The following is a 17527-nucleotide window of genomic DNA, read 5'->3' as shown; positions in this document are numbered from 1 at the left end:
TATTTCCGGCGTTGGTCAGCCGACGCAGCAATTATGTAGGAGCCAGCCTCGGAGCGCTAACCGTCGCGAAGGGCTTATTTTATTCCTATTAGGGTAAAACGGGTAGCCAGAGCGTCGTATATCCCCAATTACCTGAAATTAATTCGAGCCCCGTTAGCGGTGGCCCTCTGATATTTTTTCAACAGCTACGTAGTCTTAACGAATCTCAATAAAGTATGAATTCAATTAAAAAAATAAGAATTCATTAACAAATTTATAGACATTATATACATTTTTTACTCTTTTTTTTTATAACTGCATAAGATCTGTGATCTGTCCATACGATACACTGTGGGATCACGTAAACGTTTTGTTGCTTGCGCGCAACACGTGTTAATTAACGAGATAGACCTGTGTGGAAAGAATAATAATTCGATTCTCGTAGGAAGTAGCGATTACGTGAGACGTTCGGACAATCGTTGACGGGTTTCTCAGACGCTAGCGGTTGACAGGAAGCAGGCAACGAGATCCCGGCGATAATTCGTTAACGATCTTCGAGTGAAAGACTCGCGGTCTGGAAAGTGAAATACATTTATCGCCGTTCTTCCATAATGGTTTTCCAGCTTTAAAACGAGAGTCGACTTCCGTGGGACAGCGGTTTCAGCGCGTAACACGCTGTTAAATGTGTTCCGAGCCGAACGTGTGCCTCGTAAAACGGTCGAAGAAAGCTTGGCGCGCACGGTTTGCATAATTGCGGCCCGAGAACGGATACGCTTATTAGCTGAAAGCGGGTAGGAAATCACAGTTTCGTTTTGTATTATTTTTAAGCGAAGGTTCCACGCGGTTCGTTTCCCGAAGGTGGTTGGAAACCGAAGAAGAAGAAGGGACTCGGGCTGGGAGAGGATGTGGTTAACCCACGGTCAAATCGAGCTTTTGCCGGGCTTCTGCATCCTGAAACTGGCGACAAAAGAGAATCACCGGATAACAAAAGTACGCGCTCGTTACACTGCCCCCGCATCCTGTCCTTTACCTCCGTTGTATTTTCGATCCAAACCGCACGGCCTGTCTCCTTAACCAGTATCTTTGTACGCTGACGTAGTTACAATACATCGATCAATTGAAATTGATTAAAAACCAACTAAAATATAATGTGTAAACATGTTCGTTTTGAGAAGTCACTTTGAAACAAGTATAGCCAAGATCGTAGAAGATTGCCACTTTCTTAAACTGTGCAGAGTTGTTAGCTTATCAAGAATCTACGCTCAGTGAGAGAAGCCGGAAAGCAATTAACCGACACGCTCATTTAATAAAATGCAAATAACTGCTGACCGATCGATCGATTACTAACGACAGGTACAAGCGGTAAATAAAGTTATTTCGGGGACAACGTGGATTGCCGCCAGCGTTCCGCTTGTACCAAGGGGAACTGGTCGCGAAAAAGGTGTCCGCGAAGAAAGGGGACGCTGAAGAAGGTTCGTGGCGAGGTAAGAGCGTATAATGTGTCCAAAAGGCACCTGCCTCTTTCGAGGCAACTCACTATCTTCCCATCGAACGGTCTCGAGAAAAGGAGCTAGACTCGAGTTAGCCGATGTTATCTCATTCCGAGACCAGCGAACCACTTATATCGTTAATTGCTCCCACTTCCGGCCTCCCTCCTCCCTTCGTCCATCTTGCTCCTACCGCTTTTATCTGTTGCGTGCACTAAGAGCGCGCGTTGCGCCTCCGGTTAAACTTCGGGAAGACGCGCGCACGGAAGCTCATGCCCTTTTAAGCCTTCGTGTAAGGCAAATGTTCAACTACAATGTACCCTTACGATTAATCGTCCTGACTACAGAATTTATCGTTATTAAGGAAAATTCTAATTAGACGGCTTAAGGAAAATTTCGCGTATCTTTCATACATAAAAAGCGTAGTAATTGAAACTTGGATGGTAAGTGTACGACGCGAGACTGGCGTAATTAATTGAAGAATATCCAATGAACCTCATTCCTCGCCCCGCTGTGGCGAGCTCGAGTGTAAAATCAGTGTGGAGCGACGACGATTAACCTTAATTTATGCCGGATTTTACGGGGGAACGTTAAACAGTTAACAAATTGGCAGCGGAGTTCCATTATTCCCAGATCTTGAAGCTCCGCTGCCTCTCCCACCAGCGTAACGAACGTAGTTTTTACGTACTAGTTAAAAAAAAGTTTGCCATAAGCATGCAAACGACTGCTAACGAATGCACAGATTTTTATGCAAATAAAACCTTTGTTGTATCGATTTAAAAAGTTTCAGTATTGCGTTCAGTAAAATTTTGATGTTCTGCGTAGTTTTACCAGCTTACACGTTAAGTACATGCATTCTTTGTATTCGACTTTTTCTATAAATCTATAAAAACTGAAGTTTATTAATGAGAACGCAGGGGGCGGTGAGAAAAGATGAATCTGAGAGGCGATTAACTGTGATTTCGCCTAATCGGTTGTCGAAATGTCGAAACGCTGTACAAGGTACCGCGGCATTCCTGCTGGCAACGTGTTAACGATCTTTTCTTTTTCCACGCGGAGATTCGTCGAAGAAGATTAAGACGAAACCTGTTGGTCGAGTCCCGCGTGACAGGATGAATCGGGGAACCAGAAAAAGGCGCTTCGGTAACACGAAGCGCGAACCGAAACGCTTACTCGCGCAAACGAGCGCGTGTTCAAAAATTAGCCTCCAATTTTCAGAAAGATCGCAACTCCACCCGTGTTCAAATTTTCACGTTTGCTCGCTTATATGCTTACACATTTTTTAATCATTGCCTGAACCTAGTTCAACGCGAATGACTTTTCGCGCGTTGGAAAGTGAAACCCTGGCCGCATAACTCACGATTAAGGATACAATAAATTATGTGATACACGAGCAAGTGAGGGAAGCGTTATCGTTAATCGAATCCTTTAATTGCACTCGGATAACGCGGATAGCGCGTGCAGGTGTGCCGAAAACGATATAATCGATGGTAGCCCGTCATTATCGAGTATCGTGTATTATCGACGTTCATCAATGCTGATCGGCGAGATTTGTCGCCCCGCATCGTTACCTACTCGATGACAAATCATCCGTCCGGCACGACTCGGCGATTCCCAAACGCGATATTCTAATGCCACCCCTAGTTACCTTCGTTAACTCGATGAGAAAAGCTCGCACTTGCATCAACTCGTGTAATTAAGTCGTTCGCGAACGAAGATAAGCCGAGACGCATTAGCCACGGCTCCTTGCTTGATCGCGCGTCATTTTTCCTTGCATTTCTTAATCGCAAAATCGATTCTTATTACTTCGGTAGGAAGCACGTGGGCGTTTATGCAATTATTATATGTTGAAGTGCGTCAGTAGCAGGCTGCAGATTTGTATGCAAAATTTACAATAAAAAAGTCTTGTTCGCGTGTGAGAAAAAAATAATTCATTTCGCTTCTGAAATAGTAATCGTAACAGTAGGTGCACGCGTTTCCGCATCTGATGCGGTCGCATTAAGCTAATGAATTATCGTCGTCGAATCGCGATAACCGACTGTTTAGCCAACAGTTTTCTCGAATTTACGCGAGCGTAAAAGGGCGCCCTACCGATATATTTTTAAGAGAGTCTTTCGAAGAGGCACATGGTCCTTGAATTTAAATATTGTAATTAAGAGAAGCGTAATCGAGGCTCGAGCTTCTTCGAGCATCCGTTTCGGTGGGCGAACTTCGAGCATATGGCCGGACAATTACCACGGGGACACCGTTCCCGCCTTATCTTTCTGTTCGATCCCGACCATTTTTCGGGGCCCTTTCTGCTCCGTTCGGTCGAAGTTTCCAAGGGTAAACTTCCCTCGTAACGTATTTTTTTTCTCGAGAAATCTTGTACTGTTTTCACAGGATTGAGCGTTTTCCTGTGTTTCGGCTAATTGTTTCTCTGATTGACGAGAGGGGCGAGACGTAATCGGTTCCATTCAAGATTACGCGTGATGAATGTCTCGGGGCAATAACGTTCGGCAGCGAAGATAGAATCATTACTTAAACCGATACGCTTGGTGGTTGGTAGAAACTGTAAGTACACAGCGTGGATGCCCGGTTTACGTGCGTAATCCCGTGGTCTCCAGCGGCGGTAAATTGATAAAGTGGGTGACAAGTCGTTAAATCACCGGCAGGTACGGTCATCGAGATGCGATTGCATGTGCAGTCGCACTCTCGCGTGCGCGCGCCGAAGAGGAAGAGAGGCGGCTGGCGCGTGAGAGGAGAGAGAGAGGGTGAAAGGTTGGAATCAGATTTAGCAATCGACGATATATTTGAACTATCAACATTTTTGTAACTTATCGTTTTAACGCGCGCGGGAACGACATTTGCATACGCGTTTCGTAAATCATTTGTAAAATACGCGGCCGGGAATTTACGACTTTCGCTCGCGAATGCTTTATGCTCGCGGTTGCCTGCATTTTTTTTTTTTTTCATTCTCCCTTCTTGGGTGAACGTTCCCTCTCGTTACAAAAGTCCCTCGTTAGCTGGCATCGCGTAATCTTGTTTAGCGAAACGGCTCGTGGGTTGTTTCAGGAAATTTCGTTGCCGACTTGAGGCGAGCCGCGATAAATTCGCGTCGTGAAAGGGGAAAGTGACACGGAGGCAGGTGGAACTCACTCGGTGAGAACGCGGATTGTTTACCTGGCCCGCCTTCCTGCGGATGTCGCGATTGGTGTCGGGCTAAATCACTGGCCACATTTTCACCCCTACTTGTGCTCGCCGGTTACTATTACGACTGCCTCGTACGCTTTCTCTTCCCTCCGCCTTCACATGACCAAATTTTCATCTTCGTTGAAAACGGTTCCTCTCTGGCAGAAAGATTACGCGAGGGCAGTTCCATTTGAAGAAATTAGCAGGTGGGTCGCGTAAAAGCCACAGCTGCCACGTAGCTAATTTTTTCTTTTCTCCACGCAACATTCCCTCGAAACGCGCGATGGAAACAGGATTCGTTTCTTTTCAAATCGACAACAATTACTATCATCTTAAGAGATGACTCGACGAATGAATTCAAGATCACATTATCCACCGAAACGAAATAACAGACCGTTTGAAAAAAGTAAATCTAGTAGGAAACGAGATTTCTTCACATTTCGTCGAATTGACACGAGTAATTTTGAATTGAAACAGCATATGCGATAATTATCGAGAGGGGAAATGACCAACCGCAGTTCTGGGAAATCGTGAGAGGCGCAGATTCAAAAGTCGGACGCTCGATGATGGATGGAAAATCATTTAGGAAAGAAGCTGTAGGGTCTCGCGGGGAGGACTATTAATTACGACAAAAGGGACCGCGTTTCGGCATCGAGTGTGTAAGCGGCGTGGCTGAAAAGAGCGAACGATTAGTTACTTTAACCAAATTATCTCGCGGACAATGGGGCCAACAGGTGAGAAGTCTTCTTCTCCTTCGGGTTTCGATTCCGGAAGGGCAACGATCCAATATCCAGTCGTTCGATTCCAGTAAGAATGGATTGAACGAAATTGTAGAACCAACGTGGTATTTGAATTCGGATCATGACGAAACGATGTTCACGGTGGAACATGGAGAGATATCTTCTCATTCATCGGAGTCGAAAGTCTTCCGGAAAATGACGATGATGAGCAGAACGATGTTCGTTGTGGTAGCCGAAATCGGTAGCCAAATTGAGCGCGCGTTTTGAAGAACAGGTATGATAGGTTATCCAATATACGTAGAGGGACGTCGTGTTCGAGACGGTTGCAGGTCGTTTCCCATTGTGTCTCGAGTGGACAGGATGATCGTCGCTCATTTGTTTCCTGGCGGGACGTACAGCGAAGAGGCGTCAAGAGACCAACAACAACAACCGCAACGAGAACGAGGATGACAAGGAGCGGCGGACAAGGCTGCCTGTAATTTCATACGTCAGCGCCGAATATTAATTCGAATTCCTACCGAAGGAAGACCCGCTCTCGCGGAGAATCGAAGCGAGGCGAGCGGAAGAAGAGGAGGGCCGGGGCTGGGGGAGGCAGTTTTTGTCCGGTAAATGAAATATCTTCGGTAGCCGGGCGTCCCGCGGCGATCGAGTTCGCTTCCACCAGGCTTTTGTACCGGCATTGGATTCTTCGGGGACTCCCCGTAGCGGATAAGTGGAATCATTTCAACGATCCACAAGGATCGACGCCGCCGCTACGCTCGACTACTGAACACCGTCTCTAATACCGCCTTCGAACACTGTTCGAGGGATCTATCTTCGAAATTGGATCATTTTTACTTCAGTACTCTCGAAACTTCGATCTACGACCGAAGCGCATTCTCACACGACTTCTTCTCTAAATGAGTAACTCGTTGAAGACGGAAAAAGGCAAACACATTTTGCCTTTTCTGCAATGTGAAAATAATTCAATTAATTGAAAGATGCACTCGGTTTTTGTTAATGACCGAGAGATCGAGAATTTCTTTCTGCGGATGATAACGGACAGCTGCTTATTGGTAGCTCTTGACTTTTACATTTCACGTCGTGATCTTGTTTCGCACTGTGGCTTCTGGTCGTTATTAGGTCCGATCGCGGCAGATATCAGAAAAGCAAAAGGGAAAGATAATTAAGGCGATCCCGTGGTAAATACTCTTACACACACGTGTAGCGAATATCGGGAAGAGCGCATATCCCGTGACACATATTGATGATGCTAGCACTGCCGTCTTTTAACTACCACTCTTTCCTGTTTTTTTATTTCATTGCCGGCGGATAAATATTTTTGCGAGAAAGAAAGAGCACATGGGTACGCGAAAATCACGAGCGTCGTAATTCTCGAATCCTTTGCTGCGAGAGAAAATTGCTCATCCCGGGCGGTGACAGACGTCACTCCGGGCACCCGAACCGGACGGGCATTTCCTGTTGCGCACGCCGCCGCCGCGCCGGATTGGAAAAAATAAAGTTTAATAGAAATCTGCATACGGAACATCAGAGACTCCTCGGGTCGGAAAAAATTATGATTAATTCGCGAAATAATAGCTGCTCGCTAAATGCTGCACCGCGTTATATAATACGCGTGTATTAAAGATAAGCGTATAACGCGATGACACGTATTGATGATGCCCAGCGTCTCCTCGCTCCTCAAAGCGGTTACACTGCCAAGGGAGAGAAGAACGAGGGATACGACCGCGGCAGTAGAAGAAGACGATTTGGCAGCGTGCCGGTTGTTAATTTTAATTACAGAAATAACAAAGCGAAAAGTTTCGCACCCAATCCTCGGCGACTTCTGATAAACGAGCCCGGCACGAAACCGTGAATTACGAATTGGACCGAGCTCCCGGCAAAACCAGCTCCTAATGCCAAATGTTTTGCGAGCTATTAACGCTATCCGATTTCTCTTCTCCCCATTATCCGTCCTCCTAACTTCTATCGTATACTACTTAAGCCCATTTGCATCGTTACCCTACGTATGCATAATTATTTTACGAAATGTAGCATCATGTAATTGTATCAAATATTGTATCACCCATTAGAACCATTATTATGTGAAATACTGTATTATAATTATTTATGGCTCCCAGTGGATGATGAAAATCACTTATTTTTTAGAATAAGTGAACAGACACTCTTTACCAAAGTCGAATGGCAATCAGTAACAGACACAAGAAAATTGGTTTCTAGGAAAAGGATCGTGTTGTTCGATCCTTTGAAGGACCTTCCGACGGGTTTCCAGGCTGCTGCGGAATAATTTGTCAAACTTGTCACCGAGACAGCGACGCGAGCGTGGTTTGGCCTAATGAAGCGTCACGAAATTCCTCTGCGAAACACATTGACGATTTATCCGGCCCATTGCTCCCGACCAGGGCGTTATGGGAACGGTCTTATTTCACGGGACGTTATGACGTTCTTAGCTCCCCACACCTCCCATTCCCCTTTTTGCAGAAACACGTCGGCGTGCTGATTCTCAAGTCTCCTTGGACCATTAAATTAATTACTGTCGTGTTCGAAAGCGAACGATGTTCCAGTTAACGTTAGCCTGATCGCTCCCTTCCGTGGATTTTAATTAGCGAACGCTGAATTATGCACCGCGAGGTGCAGTTAGAAATTAATGGCTGCCGTTAATTCGCAAAGTCAATAGTGTGAATTTCCGAGCGCGCGGGACAGTAGGCGAGACGCCGATGGTTACCGGGTTTAATTGGATTAATGGCCGCGATTAATTAAAACTTACTGCCAGGTTGGGAAGTCAATTAAGTCGCGCGATAAGAACGCGTCGAATCCATCTCTGTACCTGTTCCGACGTCGATTCGGTAAAGGATTCGTTTGCATCTTGGAAATACGCGTCCGTACGTTGATGTTCACTTAACAAGCAGCTGGCCCTAAGTGAAATTAATCGACTCCGATAAGTTAGCATACAGATAGCAGACCGTGAAGGCAAGTAACACGGGCCACCGCCCGCGAGCGCGTGTACGCGTGTGCGTGAACGAGGTGGAACGGTGGTGTATGGGTGCACTATCCCCGGTCGCCTGCATAAAAGGCCAGGTCCGCGCATTGCCTTTATGATGCAAAGAAGGCCAACATTAGCCGGTAACAATGGCTCGAACAGCGCCTCAGCCACCCCTCCCCCCTCCCGCGACACCCCTTCGGCGCCCCCGCGGCTCTTACAATTTTTTTACCTTTGGTAACAGGCTTGTTAAAGTAATAACTCTAATTACACACCGTGCGAGTACACCTTCTCACCTTTTTGAATGTACTGGAGCGTCTCGTATCCCTTTCGGTACCCTCTTCCATTATTTCGTATCGTGCCCAAGTCGAACCAGTTCCTGTTACTCGCATCCGGTGCAAAATAATGTTGAACGGTCGGTTATGCGCATAATTCATCTGTTAATCGCCAAGGACAATGCCTGACTAATTTACTCTTTTATACGTTTCGATCGACGTTTACTTGGTCTCAAATCATTTGCGAGCTCCTGACAATAGGCTTGTATAATGTTGTCCCGAAATACAATATCTTGGAACAGGAAGTGAAAGAGAAGAGTGTCACGAGCAAAGGTCCTCGTTTGAAAGGAAGAGCTGTCGGTAGGTGGGCAAACAATTCGTTTTTAAATCCAATTAAGTCGAGCTTCAAGTCGGTCGGCGGTCGCAACAATAACACTTTACCCTTTAGAATGCGGTGGCGCGGTTGCTTAATACCGCATGTGCCACGCCTCCTATCCTCATCCCTTCTTCCTTACCCTCTTGCTCGACTGGCCAAACCCCACTCCATCTATCGCCCTTTTGTTTCGCGGTTCATTTGTCTTTCTTTCTCGTCATCCTCTTTACTCCTACGACTTCCTCCCTCGCTCTCTCTTCGTATCTCCTGTTTTTTTCATTTCTCCTCTCTTTCTCTCGTTTTGCATCGCGCTTTTCTCTCTTTTCTGACTGGCTGGCGCAGCCCATTCTGACTCCGATGGGGTCCTCCGGCAGCGTTACGGTCGACTCGTAGCCCCCGAAAGTACCATAAAACGATAAATTAAGCTACAGAGAGTAAAGATGACCGTGAAGGCATCACTCACAGTGTACCGCACATTATTGTCGATCGATGACGAAGATGTCATTCCGAGATGCCTTCCTAACGTCATTCGTTTGGCCAAGATTTACGGGGGTGTAGTATGATGCGCTTTCACTTTGCTCGTTGATACACAGAAAGCATAAAGAATGCATTTCATGTAGGGAAATGTGCAGAAGATCAAAGATATAATACACATCATTTCTTAAATTGGCAGCACGAATGTTTTATTTTCTAAAAATATATCAATGTATCTTCAACGTGGAAGATTGGAACAACTAAAAAACACGGTCTTTTATTGTGGATTGGTTGATTGACCACGGACATACAAGTCCTGATTCCCTTTTGAGACCAATAGTAATTGGCCGAATCGAACGTCGTGCTCGACGATTTTTCTCGGTACGGTCATTGTCCACCGAGTTGCGGCAGCATTTAATTTTCGGCGAGCAGTAATAATGATAATTTAAATGATAGCCCGCGGTCGATCACGATTTCCAATTGATCATTCCACGAAATCGAGTGCAGTCGTTACGGACAAATCTGCACCGCCAATTAAATTAATAGTCGATTTCGCCACGATCTGTCATTGCCGTTGTACTTTATTTTTCAGGTAAAAAAAAAAGGACGATAATCCGAAAACGGTTGGCGGAACGGGATTCGCGTCCCAAAGTGCATAAACCGAAGGAAGCGAGCTTGAAATGTATCATTATCATTGGGCAAAACGTATTACCCCATAATCGCGGAGAACGATCCGGCAGAGACACTTAATTTTCGCCGACTCGTCCGTGGCCTCGGTATGTATCGAGGCTCGTTCGAGAATTGATAATAAGGAGTCCCCCCGATGCGATGATTGCGGCCACGACGACGACACGAATCGCTCGCAATCACGAGCAGCCCTTCTTTCCACGAGTCAAACGCGATCGAGCGGTAATTACGCGTTCTCCTTTGCCCTTAATAACGACGACGAAACAATCCCGGCCATTTAATTTCCAGGTCTCCCCCCACGAGTCGGTGCGAGGGAGGACTCCAAGGGGAGACGAACGTTCAAATGACAGTAATATCGTTGTCTTGTGGTTTTGTGCACCACGGCCTGATTATAGCCCACTTCCGCCGCGTAAACAACGGTCTCGGGACAAACCTCTTTAATGGCCTTTACCCTCTTCGCGACGCGACGCATCGGCCAGCTGACCGAATCTATTGTATTTGAGTAAATCGTACCAACTATCGTACACACTACTGACTTTATACTAGCCCTCATGTGACAAGTAGACTGAAGATTTCTATGTAAAATAATACTATTGTGATAACGATTTAAAAAATGAAATACAGATTGAAATTTTTCTTTTCAAATCAAGAATGTTGACGTGCTTTTTTGTAATGTTCAAAAGAATAATTGACATGCACCTTGAATAGTAAAATAAATTTTAATTTAAATTTGATTTTTTAAACTGACATCATAAATGCTTTATCTTGTAGTCTAATAATAATAAAGAAAAGATAACGAAAAATTGTGGCTTAATAATTTATTTTAGCTTGCCTTGATTCCAAGCGCAGCTGCATCTAACGTCCAATTACGCTAAGGAAGGAGACTATCCTGTGCGCGGCACGCGTTAGCTTAAAGGTACCAAGCTAATGAATTGTATTCCACTTTGGTCGGTCCGAAAGGTATAATTCCGTCCGTGTGTCCACCTAATTAGATGGCGACATCTGTGGCTAGCGGCTCTCAAAGGCCCTGGACAATTATCACTTACCGCGGCAAACTTAATTAAATTTACAGACTGAAAAACGAAACGGAACACGGCGTCGCAGACCGTGTAAATTAAAGTCGTCGAAATTATCGTCGAAATTTATTGGCTAACACTACGCACCGTTCCGATCGGCAGATAACTGGATCGTTATCTCTGATTCGACTCGATTGGAACGCGTTAAAAAACGGTATCAAGACGCGTTCGAGAGTTCGATAAGAATCTGCAAATTTTATGCACGTGTACGAAAATATAAAGAATGCATACGATTTGTAAAAAGGAAATCAAGAATAAAATTATTTGGTTACTTCAAAAATCTCGATCTCGATCTCATTTTTTAAATTGATATCACGAAACTTGTATTTCGCACAAAAATCTGCAGCCTACTGATAAGCATCGGAGATGGTCCGGTTTATTACACGCCTAGTCTGCGATCCTACTCGAGACGCTCTCTGTAATTTTGCACTAATCTTACTCGCGCCGCAAGGAGAAAATGTTATCCGCGCCAATCGCGAACGTAATCTCTCTATCTATTAGGCACAGAGGACGAGCCGCGTATCTGCGAACTTTTGATCTTACCATCGCCTATTACATCACGCGTGTGACTCCAGCGAAATCACGAGTCTTTACCTATCTAGCAATCTTTCGTACGCATTTCGTTGTATATTTTCGTTGGAATGTATATAATCGTTGACTCGATCGCAAAAGGCGTGTAATATTCATGTACACTGTCGTCCATAAATATTTGGCCAGTTAATAAAAGATATAACTCGAGGAAATTTTTATGTAGGAATGATTATATGATAATTGCAATATTATTTTTTATAGAACGAATCTGACTAACACATTCTCAGGATTTTCCACAGCGAAGGAATACTTTATTTAAATCTTATGCACAATAATCTACCTATGTTGCCTATGAATGCTCACTACTCTTTTAATAGCCACGCACGTGGAAACGTGAAACTATTTTCATTAATCGAACGGTCGACCTCTGTGGTACAAATCTTTTTTCTCTTTTAATACGTGCACCTTGGCTACTCCCCTTGTAATTTATGGAAATTGAAATGGAATAAAGAACAACTGAAATCGTAAAGAAAGAAACAGCTGAATTATCGTCAAGGATGAACCAACCCTTCGATGCTATCGACGCAACGTTTATGCATGGATCAGCGCAGGTGCTTCTTCTTCCTTTTAGAAGCAATTTACAACCGAGTTTCAATGCCCAAACCTGCGGTTACGACACGTGCTAACGGCTTCAAAACCTTTTCCTTCAAATCATCAAACCAATTTTCTATTCGGGATAACTAGAAATTAGTTTTTCGATAATCATTCACGTTACACCTGGGCCAGGTATTAAACCAAGTAGTTTCCATCAAACAACTTTTAAAGAACTGTCTATGGCGTTTTCTGCTGACGATTTTCTCGGCACATTAGACCAGTTACGAGCGCTTTGTCGTGGTCGCAGCCGCGTTAAAATCGAGCCGGGCCCGGTTATAAGCCGTGTGACAAATTGGCGACCGTTAACCGGACAAACGCGCGGACCCGTGGCTATTGGAATCGAAAATTTGCAATCCTTTATTTAGTCAACAAGCTGGAGGGTCACCCGGTTCCTCCTTTTGTCGCGACACCCTCCATTAGACCCTGGTCTGCCCTAAAGGCTAGTTCACCGCACCTCCCTGGAGAGTTTTCTCGGTCCGATTCCACGATCTGTGAACGATTCGTAACGGACAAGAGTTTGCGGAGAAAGCTCTACGCGATGACTGTGTAATATTTTCTTCTTAAAGAGTCACGTTCCTCCCCACTGTGAATCTATTTGCAAGTTGCTAATGATGATTGGGAACAAGCTTAATTATCCAGAGAATATAAAGCGCGTTAAAACATTTTTAAAAACTAAAACTTTTTTTATACGATATGTATACGATGCGCGGTGGAAGGGATCGTGCTGCAACGGATGTTTAATCTTCATAGAATCCTGGTTTCTCGGCAGGCATGTCACGGTGCCGTGCTAATCGTTCGAGACGGGTCGACACTCGCCTCGTTTTCTCGTAAAGAAGCGAGGACGAGTGTGCCGGTTTCACGATCCCGATATCACGATTTCACGTTTACATACGTGTGCCTGGGATCACCGAAGTGATCATACTGGCCCGATCGTGTTACGGGATCCCCGTCCCTTCCAGTTCGTTCGGCCAGATTTCTTGCATGATCGCACCCGAATTCGTCCATCACGAGGACAACGATGGACACCTTCCTTCTCCATTCATGTTCACCATGTATATTAATGATTCTCTCGTTATCCCGGTACGCAGACATTCGCAATTACTACGCATCAATCCTCTTCAATCGAACCTACTCCGATAACTTCGATTTACGCCTATCCCCGAGCCAATCTCCGGACGCGGTGAAACGAGATTTTCGAACTGGTTACGGCCGCGATATTCGATAAGGTTGTCGTCCGCGAAAAATCGTTCTCCCGGATTCCACGTAATCCAAGGATTTCCGAACGCATACCGTGGAAGCCTCTTACGGAGTTCCACGGGTTCATCCTATCGGAAGAGACATCGTGGACCTCCCACGTCGGAAATACGATACGCGGGACCCGGGTGACGATCCCGATCGCTAATTGACCGTGCCGGCCTCGGCGATGATCTTTAAAAACACCCGTCCGCTCGTAATTGCCCCAGACGTGGGACAGCGTATCGACCTAATTTAATAAGCCACGCGAGTGCCGAATAGGTGTAATCTTCCCATAGAAAAATGTTCCCAGACAACAGTCTTATTCGAAGACTAACTAAAAATCTTGTATCGTGTCACTGTTGCATCATAAGTTTTGGGACACTTCTCAAATATTGCCCATCACACGATCTGGCAAATATTATAAATTAGTGACCATCAAAGACTCTCTCAACTGAATCATTAAATAAATTTTCAATAAAATCGTACCTCAAATAACAGGCCTTCCTCTGATTATTCATAAAAATATCACAAATTTTAATTTATGTGTACAGGATGTTGATACGACGATATGGCACGCAGCTAAAGGTGTCCGGCGTGGGAATAAGGGTGAACAAGGTGCAATACTCTTTTTAAGGGTCCGAGAAAGGAATTCGACGATTGTTTTCTAACGCAACCGCACGATATTCAGCACGGTAGCAGAACGGTCCGTCGCGTCAGCGCGAATACCACGCAATCATGGCGAATTACTCGACTGATTGGATCGTTTATGCTGATCCTTTGATCTCATCCTTTGCCCTGCGCCTCTTATATTCCCCTCGATACCGTGGCTCCTCGGGTCCGTTAGAGTTTATCTTTCGCCAAATAAGGACGGAATAAAATAAGGAACGGTGCCCATTCGTGGATCGGGCTGCGGTCAGGGACAATCACCCGGCGAATTACCGATATGATTGCTACTGAAATATTCTCTGCCGACAAAGGTCGAAACGTCTGAAACGCATCGAACAGAGACTCCGGATAGAATCATTTTTCTGTTTGCACAGTGGAGATAAAAATAATCCATAACGGTCACATTATTGCTACTTCCATTCCGTTTTTCTTTTAGAGTAAAACGTTCCACTCTCGCGATATTAATCCTTTAAACAAATTAGAAAACGAGATAGACGACTGTACAAAAAAAGGATGTCATCGCTCTTCCCTTCCGTGTCTTATTGTCAGGAGGTAATTTTCCAGTAAATGGCAATAGTTCATTCGAGAATGATAAAAGTAATGGCGCGACGTGAACTCCCTCCTTGCTGTCATTAGCTGCTTTATTATCGCGTATCACACGGGTAGACTGCGCTCGTTATTGCCGCCGTTAAACAAGAGCGAAGGACTAGAACGAAGCTGAACTCCACTCGCCGTGAATTAACGCGAGCATAAATTCCCATAGACACCTCCTTAATCGGCGTGTTCCTCACCTAACCACCCCTCGCCCGCCCGCGCCTCTCTTCGCGTTCGCGTCGGTGCCGGTTTGTACATTCATGCTACCATGAAGACATTGCTGACAATACCGGCTAATGCATGATACAGTAACTGATACAGTTATCTGTTCTTAATTGTCTGGCGCGCATGTCGCGGGTTATGGGAGATTTTATGCGTCGATAATGTGAAACCAACCGCACACGTTGCATCGCGTTAACAGTTCACCGTTTGTTTAAATACAACGTTCAGGCCCGAGCATTAGTTATTAACGTATTCAAGACTCCGTTCCCGGGGAATAAATTGAGATATCGCGTTATTAATAGAGTAATCAACATTGAAAATAGTACAGATAAGGAGATATGCATATTAGCTTGCATTTTTCAGTGAAAAGAGTTGATCGTGGAGAACCATTTCGTATGCGATTGAATTTTGTGTATGGCGGTAGGGGGCAGAGAAATTAGCTAGGTCTTTGGTTGCAAGTTTAAGCGGGGAAACCCCGCGGGCACGCAGAAGTATTCGCCGTGATGCGATGGTGGTTGTAGATGGATTCGCGGCAAAGTCGGTGCGGAACGACGGCAATTAATAGCGGGTGCCTATAGGGTGCCTGCGGAAGTAAAAATAAAACGGCACGAAGCTCGCCCCTTTGGCGGCACTACGGCGGCGAGTCATTAAAGCGCTCGGGGGAGGAGGACTGAAAAAGAAGGGGGAAGGCATTGTATAATATCTCGTACGTTACCGCGAGAACGGAACGGTGCTCGTGCACGCGCGCACGCACCCGCGCGCCGCGTCGCGACGCCTCGACCTTCCATTTACATTTTTCTTGTCCCCCTTTTGGCACGAGCCGAGCAAAGTTTCTAATTGCCCCTGATTGCCCGTTGCGTGTTTCTCTCCAAATCGATCGCTGCTCTGTTCAACGTTTCTCCGATCGTTGGTTGAGATCGTTTACACCTAATCGAATCGACTTGATTGTTCATTAGAATATCGCCAATTCGAATTTGTTCATTCGTACTCTTATAACATGTCGCACGGTTATTATGGAGTACGTATGAGGAGCAAGTACGAGGTTCGAGAATTAATTCTCGCGCGAGGAATGTTGATTTGACAGGCGATCCAAGACGAATCGTCCGAAAATGATCCAGGAACGCGGCACGGACGGAGAATCGGGGACTGATCAGGCGCGATCACGCCAGCCGGGCTCGCTTAATGAAGGTAATTAAGTTTTTCTGCATCTCGAAGTCACCACCGGCGCGCGGTTGATGGATGCTTTGGCCGATCTAGACGTAAGTGGTAGCATGCGAGGCGAGGCAGAGGGTGAGGAGGGTAGGTAGGGGCCAAATAGACCGAGAAGACGAATGAAAAATTAGCTGTTCGAGAGCGCGCGTTTTTGCCGCGACCCTTCGTCACTCCCGGCGATTTTATTCCCGCCCGAGGTGTATCGCGTCGATGCACTCGTTGCACCTTAGAAACGAAACGACCCCGACTCTAATCCGATAAATTACGCTTTACGTCTCCTTACGCCTGAGGATTTAAACACCGCGCGAATCCAATTTCCTGCGACCAGAAACTGTGGATTTTTATCAAAAACTAAAACATCTATCAGTTCTATATATTTATTTTAGCAATTAAACACTGAAATACGCATTCTGAATAGGTTTACACATTATACGCAGCATTAACAATTTCCTTAGAAATGCCTGAAATCTTCAGTCTAATATGAGGAATACTCTCGTGCCTTGAACCCTGCTAATTCTGCTAAAGGAGATTGGACAAGGGCATTGCATTTTTGTACACCGTAAATGCAATGTTACGATGATTGCCGAGTTCTCAAAGGGTGGATGAAATCGATGGATTCCAACGGGACGCGAGAACTCAATTTAGCTGGAGTGGAACTCCGAGAGATTAAAACGATTACCGAGATTGAGGAACGAGACAGATACACTTATGAGAGAGAGAGAGGGGAATCAAGAAGTAGGTAGCAGGAATTCTTGTTAGTCGATTACGACATTAGCGGCGGGACCCGTGGTAGCAAGAGAAGAAAAAGGTGGGGTTCACTTTCTGTATTTGTTATTTGCATGCGGATATAGTTTCGCGGGTCGATCCGAGGAACGCGTATATTCGTGGATGCGTGTTGGCATGCAGATCGCTGCCGTTTTATCAATCAGACGGGGAACTCGCTACCCGCGGGCTCGAGGAACGTAGAAAACGCGCATTCATCAAAACAGCGGCGCTAAAACGTGTTCAAAAGCGACGGGGGTCGGAGACTGCCTGGGATCTCGAAAGAAGACATACTGTAAACTTTGAATTATCCAAAGAATTTCTATGACGAATGACTACAGTGATCATATTTTTTTTAGAAAATAAAAAGATCAACTTTGTTTCATTAAAATTGAATAACTTCATAAC

General features: G+C 45.3%; 1 long non-coding RNA gene across 1 annotated transcript in view; it reads right to left on the bottom strand.

Moving 5' to 3' along the window:
• LOC113464782 (uncharacterized) overlaps positions 1-17527 on the bottom strand; it is a 74952-nt gene that overhangs the window by 49321 nt on the left and 8104 nt on the right. The window lies entirely within an intron of this gene.

Source organism: Ceratina calcarata, unplaced genomic scaffold (genome assembly GCF_001652005.2).
Source record: "Ceratina calcarata isolate Rehan_Ccalc_2016 unplaced genomic scaffold, ASM165200v1 scaffold53, whole genome shotgun sequence".
Classification (NCBI taxonomy): domain Eukaryota; kingdom Metazoa; phylum Arthropoda; class Insecta; order Hymenoptera; family Apidae; genus Ceratina; species Ceratina calcarata.
Note: the sequence above shows the minus strand (reverse complement) of the source record. Positions and strands in the feature narration are given on the sequence as shown.